The following is a 17,306-nucleotide window of genomic DNA, read 5'->3' on the forward strand; positions in this document are numbered from 1 at the left end:
TGTTTCAATTTTGGCTCATTTATTTCTGTCATTTTATTTTGATCACCATTTTTTTTTCATTTTAGTTTAGCTACTGTTTTATTTATTTATTGCAGTTTGGTCACAATTTCTTTTTATTTTATACGGTTTATGAATTGGGTTCTTGGTTTTGTATTATGTTAATTTACTCCTTTGCTGAATATTTTTTTTTCTTTCGAGATTAGCTACTGATATTTATGTTTTTCCATTTTAGTTCTATATCTATGGTTTTATTATGATTTTGATGCTTCTATTTTGTCATTTTCTTGTCTCATGCCATGATATTTGTTTATTAATGTTTAGGATACTAAGGTTACTATGCATTTATTTTTTGTCACCATGTAATGAATAGATTCATATGTATATTGTCCATTTGTACCATTAAAGTATGTTTTTATTTTTAGAGATTTATTTTGTCTGTATTATATATTATAATATTATATAAAAATTATTTTAATATTAAATTCTTAGAAAAATATTATATTCCTTTTATTTCAGTTGGAAATAGAAATATTCGTCCTAAACTATTTTAGGGAGTATTTTCTCTTCAATTGGAAATATGAGAATATTTTCTATTTTTCTTAAGAATTTTTTGTTCTATAAAATTGTATGGTTGAACTCGGAATAATGGAATTGTGATTTAAATATGTATTCAAATTCTTAGATTTCTACTAATTAGAGATAATATATAATCGATAGGTACCAATTTTGGGCGTTGTGGGGGTGCTTATCCTTCCCCACACGTAATCGACCCCCGAACCCATTTTATTATTAAAAAATGAATCTCTGGTTACACGTAGACTAGTAAATATTTTAAATGATGTTTTCCTAAAAACTCTTATAAAAGAACATTTTTGGGTGTTCGACCTACCTAACTCAAAAGGTCGATGGCGACTCCGAAACATTTCTTTTACAAAATTGGGTTTTCACAAAAATAAGTCGAGACATATCGCACCGTCGAAAATCGGTTACAACAGCTTTGGTGACTCAGCTGGGGACATAGAGGGTCAAGCCTTAAATCGATTATATATTGTCTCTATAGTTAGAAATTGAGAATTCGGTTTTATTTAATTTATGATTCCTTTCAATCATTATTTTATATTTTTGTACTAATGTGTGCATTTGATTGATTTTCAGATATTAAAGTCTTGGATTCACTTTAGTTCGTTTTTGTGTGGTTGTTTTTCAAAGGTTTGAGAATTTATCCTCACATATGACACTTGCATTGCATAACATAAGCTCTATACCCGAGCTCTTCCTTTAAGTGGGAGTGAAAGTGACGTCTTCGTGAGAATTTATTCTCCGTGTCGGACCTAGCAAGTAACTTTCCGGGTTCATATATCCTATATCTTTGTGAGGATTTATTCTCTATGTCATGCATAGGGAAATGTGCCCCCTCAAATTGAACTCGATCCGCTTAAGCCTATAACGGGTGAGGATCGAGGGTTTGGCAGCCCAAGGGGGCACCGACAAGGACAATTCGAGTACTTTTTTTTCTCATAGAGACGAGACCATGCACATAGTGAACCGTAGAACAATCACCCTAGGTATAGACATACCAAACCTCTATCTATTAATAGGTACCTAAAATAAGTGTACACAAAGGAGGAGTGTTTCTGAACCTTTACATTTTTGCTTTATGTTCGTAGAATATATTTGTTTTTTTCGAATAACAACATGTGAACTAGATACCATGCGGTTAGGATTAATTTCTTGAATAATCATTGTGGGTAGAAAGCATGTCCGAGTAGGAATATTATTTAATTAAAGCATGTTTGGGTAGATATCATGACTGGGTAGATGTTTTATTCATCTTTGAATAACATTTGTATATGTATTGATTATCTTACTTGTACTAACTATTTTTCACTTCTTTTGTTTGTGTACACTAACCTATTTTTTTCTTTTGTCTATGTAATATTTCATCATTTTTGCATTACATTGCATCGTCATAACATAATGCAAGGGTGCTGATCAGTAAGGGGATATTCATGAGAAAATTTTGCACAAGAAGAGATAAAAAATTTCGATAAAGCAGTCGCATACACAGACATACGCCGAGGGATAAGAGAAGTTCAGAATACTAGATTGAGACTTGTTCAAAGGTAGTGCAACATTTGAGATTAGAAAGATAATCATTTGATCCAGGAAGTAATCCAGCCATAGATTCCTATATACGATCATCTCATAACTAGCCTTCAAGGAGCGATGCATTGACTTCAACACCGCCCGCGCATTAACAGAGTTAGGTTACAAAGCGCTTGAGGGGCATCATTTTCAAGGACGAAGATCCAATATAAAGAAGTGATCAACTTTAGATTCAACCATCGAAGTGAATGCATATCTGTAAAGTAGACAGTCTTGTAATGTGAAAACTTTTATCACTCATGAAAATTGTTCTACGATATCCGTCGATGGGATCAACATTTTATCATATATATTTGCATCTTCGTATTTGCATTTACCTTTACACCTAATTTGTTTCTATATGTCCTAACCTTTTTATGTCTTTTTCTTGCACCATATAGTCACATACGCAAAAAGGTGTTGATTCTGAATAGTTACCAATTAAAAGGTTTTCACAATGGACAAATTGTTTCATGATCAAGTAGGCCACGATACAAATAGGAAATGGCCTCTGAAAGAAGTTACAAGAAGAGTATAGAGTCGTACGTCCAAACAAAAGCAAAGTGAAATGCAACAAATGAGGGAACAAATATCCAAGATGATGGATATAATAACTTTGTTGGCCAAAGGAGAAGAGGTTTTTGTGCAAAAAGAGAGAGAACTCGACAAAAATAAAACTGTAACACAAGAGGCTACTTGTGAACAAAGTGACCCAAGTAAACTTAAGGAGTCTTGTACAATCATTGTCCGCATTAACAAGTTATCAGGAGATACAAAAGAAACAGTGACAATTATAAAATTTCAAGGAAATATGGAGGAAGAAAAAACACATAATCACTTCAAACAGGAGACTCACCTTATTGATGACCGAAATATAGGAGGTAGTGATCTTGACTTTGATCTGGCTCCTATCTCATACGGAGATTTATACAACAAGTTGCTAAAAGCACGAGAAATGACTCCGCAGTATGTGAAACCTATGCAACCTCCGTATCTGGAGTGGTACAATGTCAATGCCAACTGTGAATATCACGCAGGAGCTCAAGGACATTATATCGACACTTGTGTTGCCTTCAAGCGTCGAGTTTATTGCCTGATAGAGCATGGAATACTGAAATTCGAGAGGGAAGGTCATCCTGGTTCAATAACCAAACATCTGGTTGAAGTGAAGCCAATAGAGTCCAAGGAAAAAAACATCAGTGAGAATAGCCAAAATAAAGAACATTTGCTGAAATACAAAGCTCAAATACATCAGCTGTAAAGCAAAAATGATATTCTGAACAAAGAATTAGAAGCCATGAAAGATGGTTTTTATAGAATCAATCAAGCCTTCCAAAATATGGGTTTGGGCAATACCCCGGAGGAATGGGCAAAAGAGGCTTTTAAATTGAAGAAAGATGTTGAACGATGGAAAATAAATTGCAAAATGCATGAAGGACGGGCTAAGAAGAACTCTTGAGATATGCAGATTACAGAAGGTGAATGTAGGGAAACCTGGCGAAATTTGGGGCTTTAGCAAAAGAAACTTGATTTGTGGACAACCGGTTTATTCGACTTAGAAACCAAGCTAAAAACTAGTAAAGCTAAAAATAAAACATTGACCAAAGCTGATTGTTGACTGTAAGAACTTTGCACAAGAACTTTATGACTGTGCCGAGTCTTTTGAGAAAGAAAATGGCCAATATCACCTACAACTTCAAAGGTTGAAATGTAAAGTGGAAAAAAAATACTATGAATGAGGCGGTTACTTTAAGCAACGTGGCTCATAAGTTGGTCGAGTTAGCTGTCTTTGCAAGAGATTTGAAGCAGATTGATGGCTCATCACCAGATCATGCTTGGAAGATAACCTGGCTCCTGAACGAGATAGAAAAGCTAGGAGCCAAAGCTATTTATTATTTGTAGTTTGGCTATTTGATGTACTAAGACCATTTGTGTTCAGTGAAAATCGTTTTAAGATGGTTACTCTGAATTGACACATTTCTTTTGCATGCATTGCATTTATTTTATTTTTCATACATTTCTAATGTAAAAAATATCATCAGATTAATTTCTGAGAGGTTACATAACAGTAATACCAAGATCAGCCATTTATATTTCTCTTCCACTCTCGATGGATAAGAGATTAGAATAAATAGAGTAGTCCCAAGGAAAGTTACGAGATCAAATGCGATGTTAAATGACCACGCTGCAACAGAGGATAAGGAGTCAAGCCTTAGTCTATCAAGAAGAGGTATTGGGTCAGATGACTGGAGTTTTGGCTACATTGGTTGACAACCGAGAAAAGGTGTCTGTTGAAAGGCATCAACAAACAGACACATCATTAAGATATATGGGACACCAAAGAGCAAGGTCCAAAATTTGTTTAACCCGAGGGTATTAACCTTTAATGTGTCATGAGACATTTTGGTGCCGATAAGAAAAAAGTTTTTTCATTCACAATTAAACCATATTGCACTAGCATTGTCCTATTTGAACGTGTTTTTTTCTTTGTATACTCAATAAATATTTTGTTAATTGAACTTTTGTCATTTTCTAAGGTTATGAACAATAAATCAAGTTTTAATCTTGTAGTTCTTTGAATATCAAATGAATTAAAGGTTCTTTTACTACTTCATTAATTATAGATTTTTGACAAGGGGAAAGATTAGACCTTCCATACCCATTTCCAGATAGAAATAACCTTTCAATAACATTACCTTCTTAAGAATAACGACTTTAAAGTAACACATTTTCATTCCTATACATGGAACCAACATTCATTTCCCAATCTCAATAAATCCTGGGGGTATGACGGGGATATTTTCTGCAAAAAAAGAAAAGATGGAGTGTTGCGGATCAAGTTATTGCGAGAGAATTTGGATAATTGAGGCATACTGGGGGCAAATAGGAAATGAAATCATTGAAATAATTCTATCATGCATTAATTACATTGTTTTCATGTAAATACGATTAATCCTGAATACTCATCCCCCTGAGGATACTTCTTTTACAAAGACTTCTGTGTATGAGATGATGAACGGCTTTGTTTTATTTATCCTTTTATATGTATATATATATCCCTTGTTGTCCCCTTTTGAGCCTATAATAGTTTCTTCTGATTCAACCCTAGCCAAGGGTCACCCTCCACACTTGGGGAAAAGATGAAGGACATCTACTCGCATGAGTGAAAATCATTAATCTGAATTTCGCTACAGAGGCAAGTCATAGGAAGAAATAACAAGATATCACAAGGTGGACCAAATACGAAACGCTCGAAGATCAAATCGAGTTAACAACACAAAGAGAAAAAGAAGAGATATAGAAAAAACACAGAAAAAAAAAGTAAAAACAGAAAAAAAAGAGAAAAATAAAAAAGAAAAAGAAAAAAGGAGAGAGAAAATGAGAAAAAGAAAAAAAGAAAAAAAGAAAAAAGAAAGAGGAAAATAGACAGATCCAACACTTCAGGACGAGCAGTTCAAAGATCTAGAATTAATTCACCAGAAGTTCAGAGAACACCAAAAGAAAATAAAATAAAGGACACACGAGAAGATTCAAATAAGGCAGAGCAAGATTGAAGATGACAGAAATAAATTGATCCTTGGTTCGATAACCGTTAAACACTTGTTTGGGCCTATTTATCCTTTTCTTTTATAACCATGAGTCCTAGCCTACATTACGTGCCTGAAAAGTCCCTTCTAATCATACATGGATTTCTAAGTAGAGAGATTATCTTTAGATTTCACTCCTCCCCTCAGGTTTAATTTTATTTGCAAAAATTAGTTTTCTAAAATTTTTAATGCATGATAGGAAAAAATAAAAGGAGGGTTCATGACGTATAATTTTAGATGATGTCTTGAAACCAAAGGAGGATTCAAGTTGAAAACCTGAAAAGGCAGCTCAAACACGAAGATTGCCAACCACTGTATAGAAGGACAATCTTATACATCTCTTGATAAAGCATTGCACAGTCCAAAGGCGCTCGCGAGGGTTGGGAACCAGCGAACATTTCTAGAAGAGAAGCATGATTGTTGCTTCATCAGATCAATGAACACCAGAATCGAGAACGCGAGAAGACACCTGAAACACATTACCTCCCCAAATTAACCTGAAACACATTATCTTCCCAAGTCAACCTGAGCCTTTTATCAGCATTAATCTTTACACTTTTCAAATGTATATAATTTTTTAAGGATTAAAATAAAATATGGTTTATTTGCTATTCAATGAATTCTTGTTTTATAATTTGTTTTGATTGTGAGCCGGAAGAAAATGACAACATTCTTTTATTCAATATTTTTCACATTTTTAAAATAAAAGAAAGAGAAACATTTTCAAACAGGACAATCTCAAGTGAAAAAGGTCCTTGAAGCTGATGAGGCTCATTCTGCCTCTAACGAAGAAAAGAGCAAACGATGCCAGAACGATGAAGTATTTCTTGAAAGAAGATAGTCTGAGAGATCATAAGGACTAGAGGACGGAACTTCTAACACTTCATTGTGACATCGCAAGAAGCAGATGATCGCCTTAATTAAAGAGGGCACATATCCCAACTCATAAAAAAAATAAAAAAGTTATGATCATTTCTTAAGTGTCCATCTGATGGTGGCATCATGAAGATAAGCCCTCAAGCTATTCGTTAACATTATTAGTTAGCGATACAAGAGCAAGACCCTTCAAGATGGAGATTTTAGCACAAAGAGAACTATGAGTACCCGTATTGGGGCATTATCTAAACCAGATGTCGTTAAGATAACAAGATTCAAACCAAGCAGACATGGTGAATAACCCCCGTCGCTTGGAGTGCCAGGGTCGAAAGATGAACACAAGCAGAGCTTACCGAGAGAGATGAATCCTTCACGCTGCAGTTAGCCAAGGACTCTAGAGAAATAATTCTGATTGAAAAATCGAGTCAAAGACGTGTAAAGTGCCCAGTCACCTACTTGATCGTAACAAGAATTCAAGAGAGGTAACTCCTCTTCCAGAATTATGTTGAAGAAGTAGGACAAAATATAGAAGATGAGAGGGACATGATTATTCCACAGGATTAGTTTGACCGTACTGATGTTATGGGCAAACTCCATACAAGAGTGAAGGAAGACCGAGATCTCCATTTTGAAGTCAAAAGATGATCACCGATAAATATTTCTGCACGTAAGAAAGTTATGCATTACATGTTGCATTCATATTGCATGGATCAAAGCATATTTTTTTTACAGGTTTTCCAAGAAAAGAAAAGAAGAAAAATATAGAATTCAAGCATTAAATGAAGGGAATTATATTTTGATTGGCAGAACCTCAAGAATTGAGGAGTCCAATCCAAGAAGATTCAATACTTTGATGTGGGGTCACGTTACCCAAACAACATAATATTTTCAAAAGTTTTTAAGAAACTAAGCCTGATTTTCAGGGGTTTCTTGATGACGACTTTCAATGAATTTTTATAAGAAACGAGTTTGAGGGACCATCGTGATATGTAGGGGTTCCTTGAAGAAAAGCTTGAGAGACCATCGTGATATGTAGGGGTTTCTTGAGGACACGTTTGAGGGACCATCGTGATATGTAGGGGTTCCTTGATCACACACTTGAGGGACCAACGAGATATGTAGGGGTTCTTTGGTGATAACTAAGAAACTAAGCTTGATTTTTAGGGGTTTCTTGATGAAAAGCTTGAGAAACCATCGTGATATGTAGGGGTTTCTTGAGGATAACTTTGAGGGACCATCGTGATATGTAGGGGTTCCTTAAAGAAAATCTTGAGAGACCATCGTGATATGTAGGGGGTTTCTTGAGGACGAGTTTGAGGGACTATCATGATATGTAGGGGTTCCTTGATGACACACTTGAGGGACCAATGAGATATGTAGGGGTTCCTTGGTGACAACTAAGAAACTGAGCTTGATTTTCAAGAGTTTCTTGATGAGTAAGTCATTCGGGCCATCAGTAAGTCTTTCGAGCATGATGCGTAAATCCTTTGGGTCATCTATAAGTCTTTCGAGCAAGATGATAAGTCCTTCGGGCCATCCATAAGACCTTCGGTGCATGATGTTTTCAAATGAGATTTTAGAAACTAAGCCTTCGGGGGTTTCTTGATTTGTAAGACCTTCGGGCCATCCATAAGACCTTCGGTGCAGGATGTTTTCAAATGAGATTTTAGAAACTAAGCCTTCAGGGGTTTCTTGATTTGTAAGTCCTTCGGGCCATCTATAAGACCTTCAGTGCAGGATGTTTTCAAATGAGATTGTAGAAACTAAGCCTTCGGGGGTTTCTTGATTTGTAAGTCCTTTGGGCCATCCATAAGACCTTCGGGCAGGATGTTTTCAAATCAGTTTTTAGAAACTAAGCCTCATTTTCAGGGGTTTATTGAGGATTATTTCCAAAGAGTTTTTCAAAAAAGGAAGCTAAGTCTAATTTTTAGGGGTTTCTTGACAACTAAGAAACTAAGCTTGATTTTCAAGGGTTTCTTGATGAGTAAGTCCTTCAAGCCATCAGTAAGTCTCTCGAGCATGATGTGTAAGTCCTTCGGGCCATTTATAAGTCTTTCGAGCAAGATGATAAGTCATTCAAGCCATCCATAAGACTTTCGGGCAGGGTGTTTTCAGCGTTCCCTTTTACGTAAAGCGTTATATTTCGAATCAAACGCCTCACTCGTGGGACGAACATTTCTAGTAGACGGATCATGAGATATTTTTCCTAAGAACAAATTTTGTCTCACTTGAGACAATATTTACTTTAAACAATCTTTGTCTCCCTTGAGACAGTTTCCCTTGAAACAAATTTTGTCTCCCTTGAGACAGTTTCCCTTGAAACATCAATCTTTGAATCTGTTTCCCTCGAAACAAGAAATTTTATCTCACTCAAGAGAGCTTCTCTTAAAACAGTTTTCTTATTTATTTTCATCCAGCTATTGAATATTTGACAAGAATTCCAAAGTTAGCAGAGGTTTCATTTCACAATTGAAGAAGAAGATTTGAGCAAAGAATTGATTCACGTCTTTATTTTTGAAAAAATGGATCTCAACAAAGATTTGAGAACCTTCAGTTCATTACCTTCTGGTACTTCAAATACAATTATTACTGACACATGATAATCTTTTACAGGTTGGAAGATCTTCAAAGAGAACCAATCAATATTTTCAGTAGAGAGTTTGTAATGAGAAGAACTCATCCAATGAGCGAGAAGAAGTTCGTAATGAGAAGAACTTGTTCAACCTTAGCTCGATTCATCACATATGGAGTTGAATCAGTAACACCTCACTCGAGGGATCAACATTAGAGAGTTCATAATGAGAAGAACTCATCCGATGAGGGAGAAGAAGTCCGTAATGAGAAGAACTTGTTCAACCTTGGCTCATCCATCACATACGGAGTTGGATCAGTATTATCAACATTGTTGTTCTCGCTCGATTCATCGCATATGGAGTTGAATCAGCAACACCTTACTTGAGGGATCAACACTTTTGAAAGAAAGATTACGATGAAAAAAAACATCGACTTGAAGAGCAAAGATTGAGTCAAAGATGACACTCTTTTATATTTGCTTTATTCCCGTTTCACAGTAATGAGCAAAGAGGGACAGCTGTGAGTACCATAATTAATTAAAATGAGCACAAACCAATGCCCCACGTGAAGCACAAACCCTACCACTATCCCATGTACTTGCACATCCTTTTTTTTATTTGCAAATACCCATGCTTTCACCATTTCCAACCTTGTTCCTGCACAACAATGCACAACACTCAGTAGCCCTATATCCCAAGTGCAGTTCGACTCCCCAACAGCCCATGCCTTCACGCCTTGTTGCTCCGACACGACTACCAATACCCCACTCACCTGCAAAAACAGAACACAAGGAAATGGGGACATGTTTTTTATTTGGTTGTAACTGGGTATTTAACCCAAACAAAGATAATGTAAACATGATTCGGAAAAATCCCACCAAAAATACACTGTAAACTTTATATTCAATCAATAACAGACTTCAAAGGATATCAATTTCGAATCTTTGCATGTTCGACTAGGATGAGTAGAGTTTCCTTTGATTTTCTTCAGGTATTGTAATACGGATATTTATCAAGAAAAAAACCACCATATATATGCATTTTTATTACTCTCGAATCTAACCTAGTGCCCATAAATAACAGAAAATAATATAAAAAATAGGATGAGTAGATCGAAAATTTACATGAGAAAGGGAGGATTTTCGAGTCGATTTTAGGGCTCCGACCACCGCGTGTGATGGCCGAAGCGATGGGTTTGCGACGGTGCTGGCTTCCGGCGAGGGTCCTCGCCCGAGGGGGGAAAAGGGAGAGTTGAGAGTGTTTAATTTTTTTAGGGGTTAGGGTTTAAAATGAAATGAGGTTAAAGTGTGTTATATAGGGTTAATTAATGGGTTATCTCGCTTTAGGTCCCTTAGTTCTTTTCGCGTTTTGCATTCCAATCCCAAGGGAGGGATCATTTATGTCATTTACCGTTTTTGTACATGTGTTATTACTTATTGGACTATTTGCTAATTAGGCCCCCTAAATTTAAGCGCATAGAATAGTCACCAATTAATCTTTTTATTTGCTTCAATTTTGGCTCATTTGTTTTCTGTCATTTTATTTTGATCACCATTTTTTTGTTCATTTTAGTTTAGCTACTGTTTTATTTATTTATTGCAGTTTGGTCACAATTTCTTTTTATTTTATACGGTTTGTGAATTGGGTTCTTGGTTTTGTATTATGTTAATTTAGTCCTTTGCTGAATGTTTTTTTTTCTTTCGAGATTAGCTACTTATATTTATGTTTTTCCATTTTAGTCCTATATCTATGGTTTTATTATGATTCTGATGCTTCTATTTTGTCATTTTCTTGTCTCATGCCATGATATTTGTTTATTAATGTTTAGGATACTAAGGTTACTATGCATTTATTTTTTGTCACCATCTAATGAATAGATTCATATGTATATTGTCTATTTGTACCATTAAAGTATGTTTTTATTTTTTAGAGATTTATTTTGCATGTATTATTATATATGATAATATTATATAAAAATTATTTTAATATTAAATTCTTAGAAAAAAATATTATATTCCTTTTATTTTAGTTGGAAAGAGAAATATTCGTCCTAAATTATTTTAGGGAGTATTTTCTCTTCAATTGGAAATATGATAATATTTTCTATTTTTTCTAAGAATTTTTTGTTCTATAAAATTGTATGGTTGAACTCGGAATAATGGAATCTTGATTTAAATATATATTCGAATTCTTAGATTTCTACTAATTAGAGACAATATATAATCAATAGGTACCAATTTTGGGCGTTGTGGGAGTACTTATCCTTCCCCACACGTAATCGACCCCCGAACCCATTTTATTATTAAAAAATGAATCCCTGGTTACACGTAGATCAGTAAATCTTTTAAATGACATTTTCCTAAAAATTCTTTTAAAATAATATTTTTGAATGTTCGACCTACGTAACTCAAAAGGTCGATGGTGACTCCGAAATATTTCTTTTACAAAATTATGTTTTCACAAAAATAAGTCGAGACGTCGCACCGCCGGAAATTAGTTACGACACCTAGCAAAAAGGGTGCTATATATATCTGTGATGAAAATAGTATGGCAGAGCTGTTTTTACGAGTAAAAGATAACAAGTTTGGATATTCTCTAAATCTTTTGGTGGTAGCCTCTCAGGATAGTTTGTCTTTGTTAGGGCGTAAGCGATTGAGAAATAAATGTGCGGCGCAAATGAAAAAACAAGGTTTTGGAAGAAAATATATTTTAAAAACGATAAATTAATATTTTATCTTTAGATTATTAAAAAATTAATATTTTAATTAAAACTTAGGGACTAAAATAAAAAATAAACTTTTTAAGTTGTCACCAATAAACTAACAACATTCAATGTCTCAATAGTTAAAACTTAATAAAATAATAATATTTGTAATCAAAATTTCTTTTTTTTTTTTATTAATATAGGGTTATTTCAAGTGAGAAAATATAAGAATGACTAGTGGGGGCCATGGTCACCCAAAATCTAAAAAATTATAATTAAGACTTTTAAAATTTAAAAAAATCAATTTGACCCTCTAAAATTTTAGAAATTCATATTGAATTAAAAAATTTTAATGTTCTTAATTAAATCCCTTTCCATAATATTTAAAAATTCTCATTAAACCTCTCAAATTTTAAATTTTTTAGTTAAACCCAATTTTTTTAGGAAAAAATATAAATTAAACCCTTAACAACTTTTAAAAAAATTTTAATTTGGACTTTTTTTTAAAGTTCTAAGTTGACCCTCCAAATTTTTTGTCTAGTTCTATCACTATTACAAGTAATAGTATATATTTAAGAGGTTATCAATTATTTAACAATGAATGTATAAATATTCTGTCATATAATTATTGATGCTTGAATTTAAAATCTCTAAAAATAATAATAATTTATTTAACGATTAAGATAATTTAATTCAACAAAAATTATTAAATTTGATGTGAAAAAGATAGAAATATAAAATATAAAAAATCATCTGATAATTTTCCAATGTGGGCCACAGAAGTAATAGGTGAGGTCTCAAAGCACCTAGCTTTTATAAATCCCAAACCGTCCTTCACTTCTGCATAATCTAAGTTATGAAGCCACGTGTCAAAAAACCCACAAATTCATCATCACATGTACGTCCACGTCACCATAAAAACCACCAAAGTTTAAAATGTAAAAAAAAAACAACAAAAAACGCACACACACACACAAATGAAACCTTATCCAATACGTTTTCAACTTTTAAAAATTTCCATCTGGATTTCAAAGGGTTCGATTTCAATCTGGATTTGGGCTTCTGTTGTGGGAAACAAAGGAAAGAAAGTTAAGCATGGCTGAAGTGTTGGGGAAGACGAATCTGTTTACAGCTAGTAACCATAGCCTGTGAAAGAATCAAGTAATTTCTAGGACAATTTCTGGGTTTTGTTTAAAAAAGAATACTTTTCACTCCTTGAAGGTGAAATCTCAGGCTTTGGGGAGTGATTTTAATGGACAAGGAGTGGTTTTTCTAGAGAAGAAAAGTGTGATTGATAGAAGGTTTCGTCAAGTTCCCCATTAAAGCACAGGTTGGTTTAAGTAGCTTTTTCTTTCTTCCAATTTTTAGATCTCTTTTTTCTTTGGTGAAAAAGCTGTGGGTATCTTATCATATTTTATCTGTTCCAGATGCAAACTGGCCTTATTGGTAAAACCCAGAAATGGTGGGAGAAGGGAGTTCAACCAAATATGAAAGAAGTGACATCTGTACAAGATTTGGTAGACTCTCTTTTGAATGCTGGGGATAAACTTGTTATAGTAGATTTCTTCTCCCCTGGCTGTGGTGGCTGCAAGGCTCTTTATCCCAAAGTATAAGAATATGCATTTGAAAGCTTATATATATTGTTTTTCATTGTTGTGTATATCCATGTATTCGTATTGATACCAGTGGATTTGCCAGATTTACCAATTGGCAGAGATGAACTCAGATGTGCAGTTCCTTAAAGTGAACTATGAGGAGCATAAATCCATGTGTTATAGCCTTAATATACATGTTTTTCCTTTCTTTCGGTTCTATAGAGGAGCTCAGGGTCGTTTATGTAGCTTTAGATGTACCAATGCCACGGTTAGTCCTGTTTGTATCCTTCACTCTAGCTGCAATTTTTTTGTTCTGTTTGCGTAATTTGTGAGATTGTTGGATAGATCGATTGCTCTGCTTATCGATTGCTCTGCGTTGGGATATAGTTGAAATGGGCATCCCTGAATATGACGATTCAAAATAAGATAAGAGGTATCCATTTACTCTCAACTCCCTTTGTGTGCCGAAAGAAAGATATCAGCTACTGTACTGAAAAAAATGGGTGGATGTTGTAGAACTCATGGAAGCTTCAAGAATTGCCCTTTGCAAGGACAGTTGACAATTGTTAAAAGTTTTAAAGTTTGACAACCAATTTTAGAAAATGTTTTTTTTCAAAGTTTGGTAAATATTTTTTTGAAAAATATTTTTTAAAGTTTGGTAAAATTTTGGTAGATGTTTGTTGAAAAAAGGAATGTGTAAATTCACTTTAATCATTGCACTTTAGGGTATTTTCAAAGATTAGTCCATAAGTTTTTACTATAAATATCCTTACCCATTTAGCTTCAAAATCATCTCAAAACATTTTTTTCTTCCTATACTAGAGAGCTTTCTTGTGAGTAGTGAATGTTTTGTAAACACCTGTAAATTTTCTCTCTTAATAAAAGATCTGCAGCAGCCCGGAGACGTAAGCACAATTGGCTGAACTCCGTTATCAATTTTCGGGTATTTTTTTTCTGTTTTTATTTCGCATTCTCACTAATCTGATTATAGGGAAATTACTTGTACTCGGTTTATTTTCCTAACAACTGGTATCAGAGCTTTTGGTTGTGAATTTTTTCAAATTTTCTGCGAGGTTACTATTGATTACTATTTACGTGAATAGTGAATTTCGTGAATAGTGAAATTCGATCGGCGATACGAGTTTGTCGACGGTGGTGTTCTAATACACGGTGATTCGCAAGAATTGTCAGAAACGATCCAAACGAAGCCAGATTCGAGTGGGAGCGATGGCTGCAGACGAAGGGAATGTGAAAATTGAAAAGTTCGATGGTGCGGACTTTGGTTTTTGGAAGATGCAGATTGAAGATTTTTTATACCAGAAAAATCTATATCAACCTCTCTCAGGAAAGCAACCAGAGGGCATGAAGGATGAAGATTGGGCTCTTCTCGACAGACAAGCCCTTGGAGTTATCCGACTGACGTTATCCCGCAATGTTGCTTTTAATATAACAAAGGAAAAGACCACGGCGGGTCTTATGGCGGCTCTCTCCAGTATGTACGAGAAGCCATCGGCCTCAAACAAAGTTCATTTGATGAGGCGATTATTCAATTTGCGGATGGCGGAAGGGGCATCGGTGGCACAACACCTAAATGAACTCAACACAATCACAACCCAGTTGAGTTCAGTGGAAATTGAGTTCGATGATGAAGTTCGAGCTTTAATTCTCTTATCATCTCTACCAGACAGTTGGAATGCTACTGTTACAGCAGTCAGCAGTTCGTCGGGAAACAGCAAATTAAAATTCGACGATGTTCGGGACCTGGTATTGAGTGAAGAAATTCGACGAAGAGAATCGGGTGAAGCATCAACCTCCTCAGCCTTGCACACCGAGTCTAGAGGGAGAACTTCAGAAAGAAATTCAAATCGTGGCAGATCAAAATCCAGAAGGGGCAAATCAAGAACAGGAAATAAAGATTTTACATGTTATAATTGCGGCAAGAAGGGTCACTTCAAAAGAGATTGCCGAGCACTGAAGAAAGATACCGGTGCACAGGAATCTGCCAACGTGACAGAGGAGACAGGTGATGCCATGATTCTAAGCGTCAACAGTCCGATTGAATCATGGATCTTGGATTCAGGGGCATCTTTCCACTCCACCCCATACCAAGAAATCATGGAGAACTATGTCAGTGGTGATTTTGGGAAGGTTCATCTTGCTGATGATGAAACCTTAAAGATCGTCGGAAAAGGAGACATCCGACTAAAGTTGCCAAACCAGACCACCTGGAAGCTGACAGGAGTGAGACATATTCCTGGCCTCAAAAGAAATCTGATTTCTGTTGGACAGCTTGATGGAGAAGGATATAACACAACCTTTTCAGGCTGTGAATGGAAGATTACCAAAGGAGCACTCGTCATTGCTCGTGGTAAGAAGACTGGTACTCTCTATGTAACCTCAAATTTAGAGAATATCATTGCAGTAGCAGATGCTGATGGAAAATCAAACCTATGGCACCAAAGGCTTGGCCATATGAGCGAGAAAGGAATGAAGATACTTCTGTCAAAAGGGAAGCTGCCGGATCTAAAGAATGTAGATGTCGGACTATGCGAGGATTGCATCTTTGGCAAACAAAAGAAAGTCAGTTTTGCAAAGATTGGTAAGACACCCAAGGCAGAAAGGTTAGAGTTGGTTCATACTGATGTATGGGGACCATCCCCAGTTCCATCTCTTGCGGGCTCACTATATTATGTCACCTTCATCGATGATTCAACAAGGAAGGTGTGTGTTTATTTTCTGAAGAAGAAATCAGAAGTCTTTGATACCTTCAGAAAATGGAAGGCCATGGTGGAAAATGAGACTGGTTTGAAAGTCAAGCGGTTGAGGTCTGACAATGGAGGAGAATACAGAGACAATAGATTCAGAGATTTCTGCGCAAACAATGGGATCAAGATGGAGACAACAGTTCCCATAACACCGCAGCAGAATGGCATAGCAGAGCGCATGAACAGAACTCTGAATGAACGTGCCAGAAGCATGAGGATACATGCCGGATTGCCCAAATTTCTATGGGCTGAAGCTATCAACACTGCAGCTTACTTGATCAACCGTGGGCCCTCAGTTCCTTTGGATGGCGGAATACCAGAGGAAGCTTGGAGCAAGAAAGAAATAAACCTTTCATACTTAAGAGTGTTTGGTTGTATTTCTTATGTACACATAAACTCTGCTTAAAGAAGTAAACTTGATGCCAAGTCCAACAAATGCGTCTTTGTTGGTTACGGTGGTGATGAGTTCGGTTACCGGTTTTGGGACTACGAAAATCGAAAGATCATCAGAAGCAGAGACGTCATTTTCAATGAAAATGTGATGTACAAAGATAGGTCAACCGCAGAATCAAGTAATACCGAAGCTGAAACAAAGGAATTTGCTGAGTTCGAGGAGATTTTTGGAAATGATGTTCAGATCAATCCTGAAGCAGTTCAAGAAGAACCAGGCACACCAGAACTGAGACGCTCCTCCAGAATTCCTAAACCAACCCAACGGTATTCTCATTCTTTACACTACTTGTTGCTGACTGACAATGGTGAACCAGAGTGCTATGATGAAGCAATGCAAGTGGAGGATTCAGTCAAGTGGGAGTCTTCCATGAAAGATGATATGGACTCGCTTATGTCAAATCAGACATGGGAATTAGCTGAATTACCACCAGGCAAGAAAGCGCTCCACAACAAGTGGATTTACAGGATCAAAGAAGAGCACGATGGGAGCAAACGCTACAAAGCAAGATTGGTTGTCAAAGGCTTTCAGCAAAAAGAAGGTATTGACTACAATGAAATTTTCTCTCCAGTCGTAAAATTGTCTACAATCAGACTGGTGTTGAAAATTG

At 35.6% G+C, this 17,306-nt stretch overlaps 1 long non-coding RNA gene across 1 annotated transcript; it reads left to right on the plus strand.

Moving 5' to 3' along the window:
* Positions 1-12,929: 12,929 nt before the first annotated feature.
* LOC120154960 lies at positions 12,930-13,688 on the plus strand. The gene is made up of 2 exons (XR_005518923.1): positions 12,930-13,215; positions 13,313-13,688. It is a non-coding gene; the product is annotated as an uncharacterized LOC120154960 (long non-coding RNA).
* Positions 13,689-17,306: the final 3,618 nt, after the last annotated feature.

This window comes from Hibiscus syriacus, unplaced genomic scaffold (genome assembly GCF_006381635.1).
Source record: "Hibiscus syriacus cultivar Baekdansim isolate YM2019G1 unplaced genomic scaffold, ASM638163v2 tig00111156_pilon, whole genome shotgun sequence".
NCBI lineage: Eukaryota > Viridiplantae > Streptophyta > Magnoliopsida > Malvales > Malvaceae > Hibiscus > Hibiscus syriacus.